Here is a 6139-nt window from a genome sequence, read left to right as displayed (position 1 = left end):
AGTGATGCACAAAAGGAGAATGAAACCAGGGGAGTGTGAATTACAGCTGATCAGGACCTTTTCAGCTCAATGGAATTTTGAAAGTGAGTTCTCTTGCACTGATGTGCTGGTTTTAACAGGTTTTGTCAGGCAGAAGCTTTTGTCCAGAGCTTTTTAGCTGTTTGCTATTTCCAAGCAAGCTGATGGACCTGCATTAAAGGAGAAGAGCGAGGACAGATCTGCGTGAAAACACTCGTAATCCTGACATAGACGGATTGACGTCATTCTTTTTTGGGGAAAGATTTTGCTTCTGTTCTAATGCGGGATGAAAATGAAATATGAAAGTTCAGCAGTGGTAACAAAATGGATTTATCCTCCCCCACTTGGTTCTAATAAGAATATTTTTGGGCAGAGGTCAGGAAGGGGATTACATATGTGCACAGGTCTGTTTGAAGTCATTAAAGAGAGAATTCCTGCTTCTGCTACCCATTAGCGACTGCCAGGTCCCAACACAAAGCTTTCAATAATTCAGGCATACTTTTTGGACAAAGAAGCTGCTGGAAGTTAGCACAGATAGTCGACAGCTTTCCTCCTGCGAGAGGTCATTGCACCAATGGCCATGAAGTTAGTGAGGTTTCTCTGATAATGACTCACTGAAGTGTCAGCTCGCTCTAGCGAGAGCCTTTCAGGCTGAATTTCCCTTGATGTAACCTATAGATGCCATGCATCTTTCAGGTTCATTGACCAACTCCTTTCTTAAGGGCTTCTGCTTTTCCTCCTTGTCTGGGAAATGTGTTAAAATACCCTTCATACAGGTTTGCAACTGGCATCATGCAAAATACCCTGTATTTGCTGCCTAGGATTCCTCTTTTTTTTTTTTAAAGACCATGAATCACTCCAGACATTCAATTTCTGAGAGAACTGCTGCAGTTCTGGCCAATTCTGATGACTTGAGAGTTTTGTGTTCTGGTGTGCTGTAGAAAGGGGGAGGAAAAAATTGCAAAGAACAACAATTCATTTCTGGTTGCTCCATCACCAAAACATTTACAGCTCAGTTCACTAAGACAGTCTCCCGCATCACACTGAATAACAGGAGGAAAATCCAGTTATATAGCTCTTTTCATTCAAAAGAAAATGTATCTTTCACAAACAATTTTTAAGGTGTGATTTTACCATGGTAGAATAAGAACCCCGTGCAGGAAGCAATCAACCTCAGATGATATGAACAAAGGAATGCTGCTCCAGCCTCTGAGAGGTGGATTATTTAACATGATTTTTTACGTATTCCAAGGTAATACTACTTGGTTAGTGTTAACACTGGGAAATCAGCACAGTCTTAATTATCCTGAGTATTGGTTTTGTAGGGAAGTTCATCTGCAGCCGCCTACAAGCTGACATCCCCCCATCCCAGCTGGCTGGGGTTGCCCTCGGAGTTACTTCAAGGCTCATCTCCAGGGCTCTGGAGGGCAATAAATAGCACAACACATCTTTCCTTCCCTTACCTGCTTAGGTCATATCATAGAAAAGACATTCTACTCCACACACAAGCCTTTCAGGGACGCAGACCCTGAGCATAAACAGAATGTACAGTACTGCTGAATTTAAGTCCTTAACACGTAAAAATATTTTGCTTTGCAGCTCTAATTGCCATTCTTGTCTGTTGGTGTTTTAACTAGAGTTTTAACACATCAGGCAGTTGGGAGGGTTTGTTTGGGTTTTGGGGCTTTGTGTTGGTTCTTTGTTTTTCATCAGATGCTAGTGTGTGGTAATTGTGTTATGCAGTCGTGAGAGCCTGGCTTGGAGGAAAGCAATTATTGGTGTGTGTATTTTAGTAATAATGATTAGAGAGCCAGAAAAAACGAGACAGGAGGAAAGCACATTACTAAAATGCTCACGCACTTAGGAAGAAAGCTACAGCTGGTTGCTTTAAGAGAATAAAAATCTGCCTAGTATCCCTCAAACACCCATGTCTGCTGGCACGCCATTAAGACACAAACTGTATACATTTCCACAAACAGCATTAACTGGAGGCAATTAATGGAAATAAAAGAAGAAATGGGCAGTGATTTTTGTTGTAGTACTAGGAGCACGGAAGCTGTTAACTCCTTTAGTGATTTGACTTTCTTAAGACCCATTCAGGAGAGAAAAAATGAAGCACAGTTCTCTGCTGGTGGTGTTACAGCAAAACCTTGCTATCATAGTTAGGAACACAGCGCGCTCAGGGCTGAACTAGAAGGCAGCTCCAACCCCAAAGCAGCCATGGCTCACCACCTGGCTGGCCAAAATCCTCAGCTGGGGAGATGGGCTGGCAGGGCAACAGGCCGGCTTGGAAAAGGTCATAGTGGCACCTACGGTGATCTCGCATGGGTACGATGCTCGTTGTCTGAGCATCTGTAGGTTTGTAGACTCAGTCTACAAGTGTCTCTTCCTCGGGAACATCCTGTGCTGGGCACTACATGACAGGCTCCTAAATTAGATGGAGCGTTGACGTCTTTTGGCATGGCAATTCCTACCCCTACGAGAAAGGGCCTGGTAACCTCAGCAGACGAGTTTCTGGGGCTCCAGCTGCTGACTCTGACTTCAGGGGGCTTTGGCTCTCATCTCTGCCCGTGCGATGCTGCCAGCAGAAAGCAGCTCCACGGAACACACTGCCAGCAGTACTCTCGCTACATTTCTCTTAAAGCTGCTGACTCCTGCTGTCACCTGCTTGGGCCCCTTGCACTTCAAGGGCATCTCAGACAAGATACAGTGACAGCAAACAATGGGTAACTATACACCTATGGACAGACCGACACATCACTAGCATCATACATCCTTTCCCTAAACATTTTTCTCTAACGTTGCTAGCAAACAATTGCTGCTTTGAGATGGCAGCGGGTGACACGAGCTTTGCATTTCCAGTCCCCAAGTAGCACGGGTTCCTTGGAGATGAGAGGCTCCATATATCACATGTAATTTATCATTATGCCCTGAGCTGCTTGGAAGATTATTTGGACAAAAGCTTCTGTTCAAGCACAGTAAGAAGGTGGAGGCTTAGCAGAGCTGACAGAATTATATACAAAGGCAGATGGCAAGAGAAATCCAGCACGGCCGTGCAAGATGCCCTAAGCTTGGACAATCAGCCAGCACTCAAGGGGACAAATAAAGCTCACAGTGACTTCCAGCCCCTCTGGAATAAGAGAACATTTCTGAATAAAGACACAATTTCTTCCCCAGGATTTTTCAGAGCCATGCTTCTCTAAAGTAGTCAAGGAATTTGCTGCAGTGTGTGCTCTGGATGGAAAAGAAAGCTTGCAGGGCTGTAGTGAATGTGGAGGCACAAGACCAGGTCTAAATCTAGCTCAGATCTAGGAAAGATAAAGCAGCACACTGGTTTTATTTCTGTCACGGTGATGTTACATGGATTGCAGTCAGGACTGTTGCACAAAGAGTTGGACATGCCACACTGGATGCGTGATCAGAGCTCTGGTCCTAAGGAGAGTCCTGCCTCGCCAGACAGAAGCTGGAAGGAGAAAGAGAGATAAAGGGAGATGCTTCCAAGGGAAATGGAGTATTTAAATGAGTTCAAAACAGGTATGATTTAGACACACCTCCAATTCCCCCAAACTACTTTACATGTGAAAGATTAATGTCAGGTTAAAGCAGAGAAAAGCAGCATAAACTCTCATAAGAGAAAAGCACCGGTTACATCCTGGGAAAGGACCCAGCTAAACACAGGAGGTAAACAAGAAAGAAGCAGGCGGGATGAAAACTGAAGTCGGCACTCAGCTCTGGATAGATTTGTTTCAGCAGCAGGTAAAAATCCATCTTCCTGAGGCTACAAAATAGCCCTGTCCTCTGTGACTGGACTTTATCAGATCATCCAGGCAATAAATCAAACCAGGAAATTCTCCATGAGTTTCACAGAAATAAACATTTAACAGCATCTCTATGCAATTAGGCAGCCTTCAGACCTGCATCTGTGCATAAAATCCAGCGGCCCATATCTTCATCTGCTGCAAATGAACGAAGTGCCTTTCGCTTCCATTAAGTTGTCTTGATTTATGCAAAAGCATGGATCTTGTTTACCCAGCACTAGCCTATGCTTCAGTGACTTAGGAATATGGTGAAAGAGTCCCTAAGAACCCCAAGATGAAAAATTTTAGACACCTCTAGTACTTGGATGTCTCACAATTAAAGTGAGCAGGAAAACAACAGGCAAGTTACCTTGTTTGAAAATTTTTTGCCCTTTTTGCCCAATACTTTTTTTAACCCATGGTTTGAATGCTCCAAATGACTTAGATCATTTTCATCTTTCCTTCATTGATCTCGTACATATAGATCTTTCCATCAATATGTCACCCCTAGATTTGAACATAACCTGCAAATGAGGCCATTGAGGAAAAGTAAATAATCAGCATTGAAAACTTACTACTGTCTTCCAAGTCTCAAACCACACATAGTGGTATCCTCCAAGGTCCCCATTCTCAATGCAAACAGACTGTCTTCAATCTATGAGCAGCTGCAGCCCAACAGCACTATGTTGAGATTATTTTTTCTCCTTTTTTTCTTTTTAAGTACTCCGAAGTTTGCAATTTATCTCTGACTCAGCTGTGCTATAAGCTTCGGGCTGTCCAAATCTGAAAAGACAGAGGAATGAGTCTACTTCCAGCTCCAAGTTTAATAGCCAATATTTAATATCACTTGCCTTTGGGTGGGTTTTCGTTCTTACCCAAGCAGAAGCTAAACCCTCACTAAACCCTGAGGGACAATTTCTCAAAGTAATACTTTTCACTGCTTTCTGAAGAGGTGAGTAACTCAAATCATGTCAGAGCCTGGAGAAGTTATTCCACTCCTGGTCCCAGACAGGTTGCCTGCACAGCCTGGCTCTGGGCTGAGCAGATTAACAACAGCACTTTGTTAAACGGCTCTGGACACCCAAGCGATGGGATGCTGGGCCTTTGTATGACACACTTGTCATGGAAAGATAACGCTGGCCAAAAGCCACAGTTTAAAGGCTGATTTTAACACAGCTAGCGAATGAAAAAGGGCCAGAAGTTTAAAAAGGGCTGAGCAGCTGCACATTGCCTGGAGCCCTCCCTTGGGAACCCTTCTCATGCTAATGAGGATAATTAACAAGGCAGAAAACAGCACTCAACACAAACAAGATCCAATTTAGGGAGAGCAGATACAGCCCCTACTCCAGAAGGACTGCAGTCCAAAGGAGTAAAAGAGGGAGATAAAAGCATTATTTCCTCTACTTCATAGAAAGGGAAGACACAGGTAGAAAAGGATTTGCCAAAGATCACCAAAGAAGGCTGCAGGAGAAACAAGGTCCACATCCAGGACTCTTGTTCCTTCCACTGCCTGAGCTCAGACTGGCCTTTCTCTAGAGAACTTACCTGTAGAATAACACCACGTGGAATGGGACACTATAGGAAATTTAATCCTCTCTCAAAACGGAATGAAAGATAACTAAAACACCGTGACAAATCTTTGCCTAACTGTTCTTAAAAACTTTCAGTGATGGATATTCATAACCTGTATAGGCAGACTTTCACCTGTCTTCAGAGATGCAAAGTTTGAGATTAAAGAGCTCCCTCAGTCACATTTTCTAGACTTGCATCATTCTTGCTGCTTTCTCCTGAACTTTCTGATTAGTCCAAAACTTTTAAATTGGACACATGCAACTCCAGCATGTCTTGCTAGATCCAGGTACAAAGATTACTTCATGAAACTTAGATGCAACAGTAATCCTGCCCTGTCCATCTTTACCTGATAACATCCTGCACTGTGTTCAGTGACCCTTCTGCCCTTGGACGGTTAGTGGTCTCCAGGTGCAGGAGTTCTTCACTGTGATCCGTTAATGCTTCTCTTAGGATTTTAGGAAAAATACCTTACTGTCTGGCACTTCCACTCCAGAAAGATGTCCTCTAACAAGGGTATTACTCATAAGTGAGCTGATACTTTGAGTACAGCATTAATGACCGAAGCTATGAATATAAATTTATTTCCAGTGTGCATTTAAGAGCTTGGAACAAGCCACCACTATAAAGAGGTCCTATGTTTCAGTAGAAATAAAACCCTGGGCAGGGTTCATCTCTCTTCTCTCCCCTGAGTCGTTTAGACTAATTTTCCTATTAACCCAGTGAAATAGTGTTGCCTCATCCTAAGACAGGCA

This window comes from Pterocles gutturalis, unplaced genomic scaffold, assembly GCF_000699245.1.
Source record: "Pterocles gutturalis isolate BGI_N339 unplaced genomic scaffold, ASM69924v1 scaffold26297, whole genome shotgun sequence".
Taxonomy (NCBI): domain Eukaryota; kingdom Metazoa; phylum Chordata; class Aves; order Pterocliformes; family Pteroclidae; genus Pterocles; species Pterocles gutturalis.
The sequence above is the reverse complement of the archived record's forward strand: the minus strand, read 5'-3'. Positions refer to the sequence as shown.